The sequence below is a fragment of the Nesoenas mayeri genome (genome assembly GCF_963082525.1).
Source record: "Nesoenas mayeri genome assembly, chromosome: 7".
Classification (NCBI taxonomy): domain Eukaryota; kingdom Metazoa; phylum Chordata; class Aves; order Columbiformes; family Columbidae; genus Nesoenas; species Nesoenas mayeri.
In genome coordinates, this window is record NC_137551.1 from 28731756 (window position 1) to 28746775 (window position 15020).

The window sequence follows — 15020 nt, forward strand, 5'->3', positions numbered from 1 at the left end:
GACAAGCATATGTATGACATTGTCCCTTCTTGGCTCAACAGTGACAGTCTACTACACCTCGGGTTTATGCCTCAAATCCAAGCCAGGCTGCAAACATTCTGCTGTGATTGCACTGTCAGCTGCAGAAGAGCTTCTTTCCAAGGCTGCATGCTCAAAATGAAAAAATGCACCACCAAAATTCCCCGCTGAGACCAGGACAGTCCCTTGTCCATATTGACTTTTGTCACAAAGATACAGAAGGGTATAAAGGCTTCTGGTTTTGCTTACATCATCCTTCTAAAAACTAGGCTGCTATGCTACAGGCTTTTGTCATCCCCAATTGTTTTACTCTTTTCTAAGCCCAGATAGCAGCTCTCCAGCTATAAGAACTTGTATCTCTACAAACAGCAAGGTCATTCCCTGCCAGATTCAAAGTAGTAAACAAAACACATCTCTTCTGGCAAAATGTCTCCACACCAATTTGTATAATTACCTACGTCCCTGAAGAGGGTCTTGTTCACATATTATAGCTCTGACTCTAAACATTGGAATACAATTAAACCAGATGCATCAGACACAACTTGCTGGCTGGCTCATGTCAAGCCTCCACAGGTGGTGGGTAAAAGACATGACTTTCATTCAGATGCTTAGAATAAATAGCACAGTATATGCAGGGAAACTCACAACATTGAAAACAACTTTTAGGTAAACTCCTCCATGTATGTCCCACCCTTCAGCAACAGTCTCTTCCCAATAAGTATTCAACTTTGTCTAGCAATATTAATCTCTGCCAATTTATCTCCTTATCTTTCCCTCCAAGCTGTTTCACCAATAACACAACATTCACCAGTGCATAATAATGCTTCTTCATTTTTATCCTGATTCTTAACTTTTTTCTGCCTCTTTGTTACCAGTCAGTGATTCTAGATCACTTAAATCCAAAATTCCAAATAGAAAAATCCACACACCTTCTCAAAAACTCACACTCTTCTTTTTTGAACAAAATCAATCCAGTTACCTGAGTCTTGACTAGTGAAATGTTCTCTCCCCTCCAGTCTCTTTTTAGCCTATTCTGGAGCTCAAACCACCCTTAAAACCAACTGTTCTGATTACATTACTGCAGTCCACTAACCTTGCTTTGTCTACACTTTTTCCCTTGCCTGCTCTTTCACTTCTCAAGGCTATGTCCCACAAACCTAGCTTTTTAACACCATCACATTATCCTGCTCTATCAGCCTCTTCAATTTGCTGCTCCATTCCCTGCATTTTCCAGGCAACACCTTGGCACACTGCTTTGCAGTCTCACCCTCCCTTATTTTGCCAAGTCTTCTCTCATTCTCCAGTTAGCACCCCCCACAGCAGAGTCTTCCTACCTGCTTAGGACACATTTCTTCCTTAGCATCTCTTTGCTGGTAAAAGGGACTTCAGACCACAATCTTCATTTGCTGAGGCCACTCAACATCAGCTTCTTCCAAAGTTTACCAACAGCCATAGGTCAGCCTCTCCACCAAAAAAAGCTGTTCTTCCACAAACAACTCACAGCTTCATGCAGTCCTACAAAAGGCCTTCACCCTTCTCTCTTACCCCTCATCTCTCTTCCTCCTTAATTACTTATTCCTTCCACCTGGGATGAAAAGGAATTACAGCCAGCTGGGTCCTCTGCCTTTCAAGGGCAAATTTACACCCTGAGGGCTTCCTTCAAATTGCCTTCTGTTGCTTCTAACCACACCCTAAAATCAATGCTCATCTCTCGTGTGTTCCTGCCTGTCTGTATCTTCTTCACTATAATTATTTTACTTTCAGAACTATCTAAATCACAAAAAAACTTTGCTAGGCTGAATCAAGTGATCACATAGTGGATCCATTTGTAAACCTCGTGTTTCTGCTGCTTCTTGTTGCCTGTTTGCACATTTAAAGAAGAAACAATTATCTAGTCTACCTCCTGCCTAAGGAAGAGACCATTGCAATCATGTTATCTGACTCCTACATACAGCAATCCAGAGCGTGTAACTTGTAACTGTTCGTAGAGTGGAGTGGCATTATCTGCTTCACAGATCATGGCTAACTGAGACTGTCAGTTGTTATAGCCATGAATCAAATATTTGTCTTTAAAGCATTTCAATGCCATAACAGGAACGTTGTGCAGGCTTTGTGATTAACAGAGAAAATACATCTCTTTGCCGTCCCACCTCGCACTTAAACAATGTCCGCTATTAACACCTTTAGGAGGCTCTTGCTTGGACAGAATTGCATACCTTAGGATCTCAGCTGTCAATATGCTTGGAGGGGAAAGGGGTCAGAACAGTACAAAGCAGCTGTTTGGGTTTTCAAATGTTTCTCTTGCAATCTACTCTCCCCTTGAGTTTCTGGCCAGGTATGTAATGGCTGAGCTGCCACCCTTCTGACATTCCACAGAGCTATCATTAGTAACGCTGAGACTGTTTCAGGAACAAAAAGGAATCTTTGATATTCAAGTTACCTTCACCATAACTTTATAGCACCCAATAAGTATTATTTTATAGAATGCAAAAATTGCTGAGATTCAGTTTAAAAAGACCTTCCAAGCTACATTCTCTACCTGTATGTGTCAGAAGCCAGAATTTCTGTTCTGTGATGGATGCAGACAGGCTAATGCTTGGCTTCTATCTCAAGAGGGAAAGGCAAGACCATGACATTTCCCATGAAAATCACTATGAGTAAACATTTTTCATGTGATAATCAATAGCACTAAAGCATTTCCTTTTGATGGCATCTGAACATTGAACATTAATTAAAAACATATATAGAGATGTGATTCCAGACACTCCAAGGGTTATCAGTGATAAAATTCTCACAAATACTGTATCAGAAACAAAAACATTGTATTGCCTTTGAGACTACCCGCCAAATTGCGTTCCCGCAGTCCCCTTGCTGCCCAAAGAACTTGTTGCCTTCAGCAAAAAGCCTTTGGTGACACCCACCATGTGACAAAGGAGACGTAGCAGAGAAGAGACAGCTGGAAACAAAATCTCTCCAGGGAAGAGAAAGAATGCGGCTTGTTCATAGGGCCCATTTCCAGAAGGGAAGGTGGAAGAGGATGGAGGAGCAACAAACTCTTACACTTTCTGAGAATAAGATGATGTGTCATGTAGTGTCCCATATACTCACATACTCAGTATAAAAGATGTGTCCATGATATAGCATTAGTATCTTGTTGGTGCCAAAGCAAAGGCCAACTAGGACTTTTTCTCACTGCAGTTTTTGACACTATCAGAATGCAGACAATTTTAGTTGATATTTTAGTATAGGAAATGTCACTGAAAATTACATACTCCCAAGAAATTTTCTGATTTTGACTAAACTATATTTTCTAATGGAAAATTCTTCAACAACTTTCTTTACCCAAGTGGCTCTAATACTCATGCTTAATGATTTATGTGTCTCAGTGGTGTTTTCAATTTTCTGACGTCATCTATCCTTTGTAAACTCAACACAGAAGGTGGATATTTAAAACTGTATGTCATCTATCTTCTTTTATCCTTATTGTGATATTGCATTCATTTCCCATACTTTATTGTACCATGTATCTCTGTGATGAGGTATTTTCATCTTCTAGCAGCTGTTACTGCATATTTCTGCATCATCTGAGTAGCTTGTTAGAAGGACAAATTTACTAGTGGGTTAAAGTTTAATTCATATTATATCATCCAAGTTCAGATGTCAACCACACAATTCCATATATTTAAGCAGGAGCACCAAATTACAGAAATCTTTCATTTTCTCTGAACTCTCTCCAGCAAAGATCTCCATCTGTTTAATAAAACAGCATGTCCTTATTTAAACAAAATGCTCTTTATATAGAGCATTAAGCACAGGTTTCCTGAGTAACATTTCATAATGAGATGCTGATTCTTTTGTACTATATTCTCTACTCCTCATAAAATTTCTCAAGGTATTTCTTTGCCTTACTTGCTCATACAGATTTGTTTTTCACTAAAATCCACCTTGTCAAACACAAGATTTCTCAGAGATTATTCTTTCTGCCTGGTCTTTCAATACCTCAGCATTAGAAAGGAACAGATTCTCCTTCTGCTTGCCACACAGTGGTTCTTGGCTTCGTCTAAATGAATCCTGATTTCCATGAACAGAAAAGGAGCAAAGACACAGACTCAACATTCCTTCTCAACTGTTTCATTCTGAGATGGTGCCAGACGCAATGGAGATACTGAAAAGATAGAGTAACTAAGGCGATTAAATTTCATGTGTTTCTCTTCCAGTCGGATAGGAACACTGGTGATTTCCTAACTCTTTTTGCAAAGATTTTTGCGAAGTAGCTTGGGGTTTGTTTTCTTATTTCACTTTAGAGACATCACTCAGATGCCTTGTCAATAAACCTGCCTTAGAACCTGAATAGCACTAAAGAAAATCAGTGCTGCTGTGCTAAGCACAGACATTGACAGCAATTTTAAAAGGACATGAGCAGCCATCAAAGCATAGGCAGATAATCCAGAGCACAAACATTTACTGAAAATACTTGCTACACTTAACATCACTTTAAAAGTTCAAAGAAATATCAGAATTCCTTTGGTTAACTCTTGCCTTAAGAGAAAGGTGATGTTCACTTGCACTGAAGCTGTACCTTACCCCCACTGTTCTTTGAGGTGAAAATACAAATGGAACGAACCTGCCAAGACAGCATGATTTCCCTGAGGAGGGCTGGAAGGGATCTGCACCCAATAGAACAAGAGAACAGTAGAAATGCCATCAGTTCTAACTTGGGATAAGACTACAACGGGTGATTGAAAAGAAAGTAGGAACCTTCAAGAACATTCATTTCCTTCCTTCAAATCCATACATGAATCAGATAAACCATCAGTATGAATGTTATTTGCTTCATTGGATCCTGTATCTATACCTTGTGTTCATAAACACACACATTGTAATGAGTCCTGGACAGCAACAGGACTTAAACCCCCTACAGCTTGTTACACTTAAGAACAAGATAAAAATAATGGAAGGGGTGTAAACCTACTCTTTCTGGACTTCAGATAAATGCTGGCAAAACTGGTCCACGTCTCTGTAGTGTGGGGATGCTGAATTTTGTCAGATCTCAGCTATAATACTGTCCAGCAGCTCCCCAGCTATCAAAGTTGCCTATTGCAATTCCAGCTCCCAGCCTAATTCTGTGCTACGTTACAAGGAATTAAATCAAAGCAAGCTGAGGAAAAAGGGAAACAATACACTTTCTACAGAACTTTTTAAGATTCTCAGGAAGTTTTTGGCAGTGTAAGAGGGAAGAGACTATAGGAACCTGTGGCTTAAGGAAACTTGAATGACTAAATCCCCAGAGCCCCAATCCAGTTGTTGTAGAACTGGCCTATTCCAAGCACTCAAAACAAAAATAAACAAACAAGGTGGCTTTCAGTTCACGAGTGGGAGTTTCTTAAGATTTCTCTTAGCATTTCTTCTTAGCATCCTGGTTTACCCAGTCTTTGAGATGCACCTGGTCTTGTTTCCAAATCTGTTTTGTAAGGACAATGTTTGGTGTCACCTGGATTTGGAAGGAAGGAACCTCCCAGTTGATCCTGGAAGATGTGATGCACAGTGCCCTAAACTGGGAACTGTGGTCATTCGTTTCCTATCAGGGCTGAATCCACCTTGCATCCTTGTGCCCATAGTAGTCCCATCCACCTGGAAGGCAGGAGGAGAAATGGCAGGTGGACCCAGCAGCACCACCACCTTCATAGTGAAGCTTCAATCCCTCCCTCCCCATGCAGAGGATATTCCTGCTCGCAGTTGGTGAGGGGCTGCTGGCTCTACAGCCACCCTTTGCTCACAACTACACACCCCATTTCACTGCTGCCTTGGCCATCAGAACAGCTGAGATGTTTGACAGCATCAATACCAGCTGCACTGGCTTGTGGCCTGTTCATCATGGCAATTATTAGGGTTATGTTCGCGTTTTATTAATAAAGAACCACAGGTCTTCCCTGGCCCTTCTGCATCATGGGAAGGCATCAGCACTCACACACCTACCCACACAGGTGTGTGCACCACTTTCCTTGTATGTTTATTATTTTTCGTGGTTTTTAGGAAGCGCACAGAGAATGTGTTGCTCTCTCAGCTGTCACTGCTTGTCACATTACAATAATGATCACTGCTTTCAGAAGCCTGTTCATGTCGTTTAATCATCGCTTCCCTCCAAACTGCCCGTCACAGGGTGGTCGCCAGGCAACAGCATCAACAGACAGGGCTGTGGGTGCCTGGGGAGGAGGAGGAGGATGGAGCACACCAGGGTTTGCAGGGAGGAAGAACTCACGTTTCCATGGGAGAGGGAGGCACAAGAGCTGCCAAGTCTACCTGACAGGATCCCAGCCTGCAGCATGATGAAAATAACAGGGATTTCAGTGACTGTAGAAACTGGTGTTCTGGTGGAGTCAGAGAACATGGCAGGACTCTGGCCCAAGACACATTAACACAGAGCCTGGTTCCTGGCTCTAGTTCACATGGGTGTCCATGGTTCAGGTTCCTCCCATCACAGGTAGGATGGAAGGGCGGCTGCTGTCCTGTCTGACTCACAGCCACGGACACAGCCTTTGGTTAAAGACATCTGGAATCAACCACTTTTATTACTTTAACAACTTTAAACTAGTTGTTTGGGAGTGGGTAAGAAGTTTCTGAAGCAAAAAGACAGACCACATGTCAACTTATTCAAGTTGAAAACAAAATGAAGGGCAACACTGAACCTGGAGCTTTTCATCCAAAAGATGAGCTGAAGGATGTTTTGGTTGGTTTTGTTTCATTTTGTTTCCCAGAAAATACACAATTAAACAGTCATTTGTCATTTAAACAAACAGATGCAGATCAGAATCAAAGCAGCTTTGGGTTACAATACTGTAAACAGTTATTACTAAACTTCAGTAGCAATTCTGTAGAGACACTAGGTCACTGAATCCAAGCTAAGTCCAGATCTATAGCCCAGATCTATATTCTTCATATTTGTAGCTCAGGTTCTGTCCCTCTTAACCTATTTAGGAGGGTGTTGGAACATGCACACAAATGAAGTGGAAGAGGTGTAGTGCAGTCCTTTTCCATGGTGTGATCCTCAACCAGAACACCATCTCAGGGAATTATCCTCAAAACTCTTCTAACCTGTGACATTTCACCACAGACCTGTACAGTTTTGTATTAAGTTTAATGCATCTGCTGTTTTGCTGGTTTATCTTTTATTTACCTGTTTATCCTCTCCTATAAAAAGTATATTAACATAAGCAAGGTAAGATCTAACTTTGATTTGCAGATAATTTGCACATTTTATTTTGTTTCCAGTAAGGAACAATTTAAATGTTTTCTCTTTCATCTATAGAAAACTCTTTTCTTGAAAACCTGAACTAAAACTCAATAGAAAGCAAATTAATTTTCCATATCCTATTATTTGCATATACAGCTTGATTTTTCACCATAAGTATAATTTTTAACAGAGAAAATATGTTTATACTTATATATAGGTAAATTCTTAAAAAAAAAAAAAAAAGTGCTTGAACATTCCTTCAAATATTCAGTGGAATTCACTTCTCCTACTTCTGTTTTCAGAGAATATTCAATGAATGGTACTGGCAACATTCTTGGCCAAAGCAGTGAACTTTATGCTGTATCAAAAGGTTTATACTGACCCAGTCACACACACAAAAAGGGAGCATATGACCTCTTTCATCTACTAAAAATATATCTTGAATTTTAAATAAAAAAATTCCATGCAAAGTCTATTCCAAATGACTAAATTCTGGTTATTTGCACATTACCAAGGAATTTCCCACTGACTTCAGAATGAGGAATTTAATGATTACTTCACACCCCGAAAAATCGCACCTGAGAAAATCGCATATTGAGCAGGGGCAATTTACTAAGAGAAAAACAAGCCTACGTTTGTTATATAAAATATTTCCCTTGCATTATTTTCTCAACCTTAAATGTAGTGGGGGAAGTGAGAATGAGGGAGGAAGAAAAAACATTTGGGGGAAGACAGGGGATGTCTCTGTTGGGTTATTTAAATAGCCTGAGATTTTATGAAGTGCCTTTCACCTCCTCCTGAAGACCTCCATGAAAATGATCTGCAAGAGCTCATGGCACTGCTATCCTTAAATAATCATCAGCAAAGGTGACATAAAACCTAATACAAAGAGAATGCAAGCACTGACACTGAGTTGGGACCTGGTATTGTAAGGGAACAAGAGCTTCCCATGTGTAGCTGAATACTTTCTACCCAAAGAAACACAGCCTTCCCATGACTTGAGAAAGGTTTGCCTTGAAGTGCCAACTGCAAATCATCCCCTTCCATCTCCTTTCCTTCATCTTTTGATTTAACATATTTGTGCAAAGCATGGAAGATTCTGCAAATGGGCTCTTAAGTTCCAAGGAGCAGCAAGAAGCGATACACAGGGCATGGGGGACATATTCCTGGTGGCAGTCTGAAAACTGTCTTGATGAATGAATTTCAGACACCCTCTCTAAACACCAGCCATAGCTTTTTATACTAGTTGCACTTCAGTATTTTTGCCAGCTCAGACAGTCCAAGAGTATCTTCTCTACCTTGCTGCTTCTGCATTAGAGAATGCAATAGCATGGGGGGAGAGGGGGAAAGCTTTTTTAAAAATTATTTTTATTTTTAATGAGGTCAGTTCCTCTGTGGGTGGTGTTTGCTGGTATCACATAATTTGCTGCCTTATGTACACTTTGTGCTCTCCTCAACCTGCCCTGAAGTTCCTTGGCCACACTTCCCAGAAGCATAGCATGGGTCAATCCCTCCATCCCGCCCAAGCCCCTCACTTGAGGTGTGTTTCATCTCATCTGGGCTATCTCAGAGCTTTCTCTCCAGGAAAAGAGAAATCACAAGGCCTGTGACTCCCTTTGCTTTCCTGCCCCTGCAGGAACAGTGCTGCCCCTAACCACAGCACAGGGGGGGCACTAGAGGCCCTGTCCCAACACAGGCTGCTCATGGCAGGGATGCTTGGCATTGACATCCCTCCATAGCAGCAGAAACAGGTCCCATTTCCCACCCTCTTCCCCTTCCCCCTCCCCACCCCAATCTCCATCTCTTTTCTCAGCCTTCTCCTCCCCACTCACCCCATGTCAGGGGCACCTCAGCACAGCCTGTCCTGAGCATGTCCCTGGCATGGCAGCACATGGGGAAGAAGTTCAGAGGCAGCTTTGAGTGCTGGTGTGGCATCATGGGAGAACATCGCTCCCCTATTTAGAGACACAATATGAGGTTAAATTAAGATCTTGGAGACCCTCTAAAAGAAAGGAATTACATTTTAGGACATATCCTAAAATATTCTGTTCCTTCTCAAAGTGCTTTCCTTTTATGTTCCCCAAGGAAAGAAAGTGCAGTACCAAGTAGAAGTGTTATTGTGTTACCAGCACCGAGAATTAGGGATTAAGGGCTCTCATGTTAACTGTTGTTTGATTTAAGAGATAGCCAAAAAAATTGCTAGTGGCACAAAAATCATTTTACTGCATCAACTTTTATGTGCATTTAAAATTCCAAAATAATTAGTCCATCACCCAATGCTGCCATTTGAATTGGAACAGAGGCCCATTTTCATTTAACATAGAAATGTCAATTAGAGCTGCGGGAGTCATTGATTTTTTGGTTTGCTGGCCAGATATAAAAAAAGAAAATGCGAGAAAAGAAATGCCTTGTGTCAGTCTGATTTTTTTTTTCTCCTCCTATGAAACAAAAACCTGAATGTAGGTTTGGTTCTGGCTGAACATGATCCAGTACACACAGCATTCATTGTAATATCAGTTGCCCACATATAGGCAAATCTAATTTGAGATGCTCTAACATTCCCAGGCTTGGGTGTCAGGTAGGGTGCAGGATCCACAGGATACCTTTGCCCTGTGAAGCAGCAGCTAGAGGCAATACCATATCACTAGATGCCTCTGTGAGGGACACTGAATCAAGGTTTTTGTGTCACAGGATCATTTTTAAATACAGAATGAAAGAACTGGAAATCCATTCAAAAAATACTCTCATGAAACAAAACAATGAAAAAAATGTTACATTTAAACTTTCAAGATGTTGGCTTGTTCAAGGCTGTTTTGCAGGTGCCTTGGGATCAGAAGGAAATCAAATTAAATGCTCCGGCCAAGCTACAACAGTATTTCTAGGGGAAGAGGTCTTTGATGGGTCAGTTTCACCAGCCTTGCACAACATGAGGGTTTTACTGAGTCTGGCATAATAAGAAAGGCCCAGAGGACACAAGATTGTCCAACACCAACGCTGGTCTTGCAGCCCTTCATATGTAGAGCTGTATCACAACAGGAGGGGTCAGAATGGTCTCTAACCTCTCCAGAATGAGTTGAAGACTTCTGACCTTCTTGCTTCCCCCTCTGGACAAACCTCATCATGATTGCCAGGTCAGATAAATATAAAACTTTACTTAAAGTTAGGAGGAGAGGGAGAAAACCCTTTTCTACCATGAAGTACAGTATTAAGGAGATTGAAATCTATGACCCTCTTGCTTTATACAGTTTGTAGCCTCCTAATATTGTATCGATGCCAGTTGCAACTGTCAGAGCTCTTCCATTATTCTCCTTGATCTCACCTCATGATGGGATTTGCATATCTCACCTGTCAGTCCATATGGAAGCTACTCACCATCTCCCAAACACTTTCACAGAGACCAGATTCATACAATGATAAGCCTTTCTTCTAGTCTTCATGGATTCTCTTTCACCTACTGCTTTCCCTCAGTTCACGGCTATTCTTATTAACAGATTCCCACACCTCTTGTGTTCTGTGTATGAAAAGCCTACGTTTTAGCTAGGCAAGAAATACATCTAGAGGTGGATTACAACACAGAAGAAATACTGTTGACTCATTTTTGCCAAATCACACATGCTGGGGCGGGGTGGGGGGGAGGGGAAAGGGAAGCAAACAAACAAACAAAAAAAACCCATAAAACCCACAAAAACAAACAAACAAACAAACAAACAACAAACCCTCAGAACTTTCTGGTTAAAGAAATAAAGTCCTACTCAAAGTTACAGGAAATTTTCCAGTGTTTTCTCTCACTGAAGGCTTGTTTTTAAGTAGACTTCATAAATACTTGACATCCATTTTACATATGATCTACACAGTAGCAAATCTAGTTCAGAACACCAAAATCTGAAACAGAGGACTTTTAGCAATACTTTAATTTGGCCTGATTTTTTCTGGTTTAAATCCCTATTTTTGTTTCCTCACTTTTTATCCAGCCTTTCCTAAATATATTCTCATTAGCTCTAGCAAGAGATTAGCGTGAAACAGTCTCAGCATTTGGTGCATTATACTATTAATACTATTATATATTGTTGTAATATGTAAGAAATACCTACTACATCTCACTGAAGCATTTTAATGCAGGGATCCTTCTCAGATGAATCTTTCTTGGGACCCATTTCTTGCACCCTAGGAACCAATCTAAATGCAAAGTGACTGACAGAGGGGTCATTCTTCACTGTGGGTCTCACCACGCAGCTGGCTCTGGGCTTCACAGATATATTCATATACTTAAAACTCCTCCTTTATAGTAATGTAATTGCCATGGGATGAAGGGATCAATGGGCTGTCACAGTGTCATACAATGTAATGCCAGTCAGTCGTGGGATGACGTTTACAGATTCTACATCCATGCCTTGTAGTTTTACACTCTGCCAGTGAGAGAAGGACAGAGGGTACCAAATACAGCCTGTTGCATGAGCACAGCATCTGAGCAAAGAAGATTCAGAGTGAGATGATGTGAAAAGTGACATTTTGATCGTTATCCTGCATTCTGGTCTGAACAGAATACTGGCAATTTAAGATACTTTTACCATGCCTTTACTGTCTCCCTTGTAAAAGGGAATATATTTGTTATCATCTGCATGGGATTTTGTTCATCTAAAGCAAAAAGCTGATTCAAATTCAAGCTCTTGGGAGCCTGACTCCTAGAAATTCACAGTTCACTTTCCACAGTCTGTCTTACAAGTGGATACAGAAAGAACAGTGCTTGCTTGATTTAGCAAACCAGAGGCTGAAAGGGAATATGATCACTGCCTGTAAAATAATTTCAGGGGGCATAAGTGCCAGGGAGAGAAAATAACTTTAATTAAAAAGCATATGCACAAACAACAACAAAAAAAATCTAAATTGCCCAATGGCAATGTTAGAAAAGAAACATGAAGAATAAAGCTTGGAACAGCTACCCAGAAAGAAAGAAGGCAATAGGAGGGTTGGTTTAAAGAAACCTAACTGTTTTCAAGATGCAGTTTGATCAGTTTATGGCTATATGGTGCAATACCTGTTGTAGCCCTGTACTTTCTTTAAGTTCCTAATTTATAAAGTAGGTTGGAACACTTCAGCTGAAAATCCAACAACAGGTTATTCACAATTAGTTTACCCAGGAGGAAGTACAGTGCATTGGAAATACAGAGGTGCTTTGTTATTCTGCCTTACCTGTGCCCAGTTTGTCCTGTCAATAACATCAAGTAAAATATTCCAATTCCTGATGTAGAATCTCATCTTGTCTAAAAACTCTCCCATAAGAGACCTAACTCTTCCCTGTTGTCTAGTGTAATCACCTGACAACAGCAATGATGACCTTGCAGGATGTATCCTGCACTGGACCCATCAGTTGTATTGATTTTCTACTGTGGATGGAATATAAAACCTGCCTAGCCATGGTTGTTTTGCATGTGGTCCAGACTTCATCTCCATCAGGCTGTTGAGGATCCTCTGCTGTGGAGGACCTAGGAGAATCTCAGCTTTGTCTTTCCAGCCATGTAAATCACAGAAGTTTGAAACAGATATTTAAAGGTACCATGAGCATATTAAATCCAACCCCCAGGAGTACAGCAAGGTACCTGCTCAAATTCTTTGCTAAACACTCTGAGATCTAAACCAACGTCCAGCCCAGGAGAACTCAGTACAGAGCAAGGTGAAGGTAAACTGCCTTATGAAGTGAATGTGAAACCTATGCTGCATTCCTTCAGAGCACTGCTCTGGGGAACTCCTGCTGAGTCCACCAGTGAAAAAGCCAAGGTAGAAAGGAGGGATTAGTGAACATGTGAGGTATGTACCTACAGATGTGACCTGGGCACACTCCAAATGTCCAGCTACAGACATTGTACTGGAGGGTAGGCTGTCCAGGGAGTATCTAAAGTCACTGATGGGTCAAAATAATTGCTGATGTAAGACAATTTATGCTGGTGCAATTACACCTGGATGACTTGGACTACTATTTATTATTCTTATTGTACCTGTGACCAAGCACACAGTGAGTTCATCCTCAGAGCAGAATACCATCAGTTAGGTGGTATACACACTCAACATGAAACCACAGTCAAGCCCAAAAGAAGCTGCAAACACCAAGAACAATCCCTAACAGAAATCAGGAGTCCTTTCAGGAGTGCCTTCTCCTCCATTAGAAGCATTACAATTGTATTCAAACCACTACCAAGATAAGGATATAGGGAACCACAACAAAGCTGGCAGAATCAGGTACATTACAATAGAAAACCTTATTGGTGACACTGCTTTAATTTTCTAGCTTTTCTATCTAAAGGGTTCTCCAATGTTTTGAGCTTTGTTTTGGATTTTTCCCATACTCACACAGATGCTGCAAACCATTATCATCTTCACAGTGCCCCTGTGCCTGGGTGAAAGGCAAAAGCTGTTTAACAGCAGCACTTACAGAGTGCATTAGACTGAAAATGTGAAGAGGTGTGTTGCATCCCCCTGTCACAGCAGGGAAATGCAGGCAGGGAAGCGGCAGCTGCCGCTGCTGGAGTGCAGCCAGGGCACCAGGGTTACACAGCATCCCTCACAAGCAGCACCATGGGATCCTCTGCAACCCCCACACAGGCAGAACAACATACATTGTACCCTACAGGAAGCATTTCTTCACAGATGAGTGCCCAAAATCTCCACAGAGAGACACTAGGTCAGTGCCACTCTGGGCTACCTACTGAATACGCACCATTGCTTCAGCTGGGCCCAGACAAGCCTGTTGTGTATCCACGTCCTGCTAGGGCCAAATTTCATTTACTGTTGTGAGGGGGCTGCAATCACAGCACAGGGTAACACAGCACTGACAGAGCCCCAAGGAGCAAGGTGGAAGCATAATCTCCCCATACGCAATGCAATCCACAGATCTTTGGGGAGGACAGCTCCCTGAAAAGATTTGTACACAAAGACATGCAGAAAGTAAATCAGTCCCTAGCATTAATAGTCCATACCGCCACAGTTGGCAGAAACGTATACATATATGTATATACCTAAGCACATGTATTACAAAACACATGCATAATAGCAGTATATCTGTCTTGATAAATTTACAGATTAAACATAATTGCAGTAACAGACCAGGAAAACTGATGCCTGCTAGATGACTTTTTATACCAGAAGCTTTTTCTTAGCATATGGGTCACTTTAAACCAGTGTTGGCCTCAATTCTATTTGTATGAACAGACCTGAGCTCCTACAAGGCAGCTTCTGTTCGCACAACTACATAAGAGACAGGCTGAGTTGTGAAGAAAGAGAAAAGTCCTTCAAAACGGAGATGACAAGTATTATTCTGTCAATTCATTGATTAAAAAGCTCCTGATGAGACCATAAAACCATGTCCCAATTAACTAGGGCTGAACCCTACAGTGAGGTGCTTACAACATCCGCTGTAATTCTAAATTGGGTGACTGTGATATACCTCAATACAATCTATACTGAAAGGAATTCATGATAATTAGACTATTATTTCAAAATGTTACCAGGCTCTTAGTACTAAAAGCTGAAAGAGAGGCCAAGGATTTATGCCAAGCAACCAGAAACCTTCTGGCATTATAGCTGCAGGCACCTTAGAGGAGAAAAGCCCGAGTCTCAATTTCTCCTGGGAAGTCGAACAGGCAACAACTATGTCTTGCCGGCAACTATCCCCTTCTCTCTTATTAGCATTCTGCTTGCTGTCTCTAGGATGCAAAGTGACAGAAGTTGGAGCATTCAGACAGCCAGATCCCCCCACCCCTGCTAGTCCACAAGCAGA

General features: G+C 41.3%; 1 protein-coding gene across 1 annotated transcript in view; it reads right to left on the reverse strand.

Moving 5' to 3' along the window:
• Positions 1 to 15020, reverse strand: part of SORCS1 (sortilin related VPS10 domain containing receptor 1) — a gene marked incomplete at its 3' end in the record, with an annotated part of 285174 nt that overhangs the window by 268251 nt on the left and 1903 nt on the right. The window lies entirely within an intron of this gene.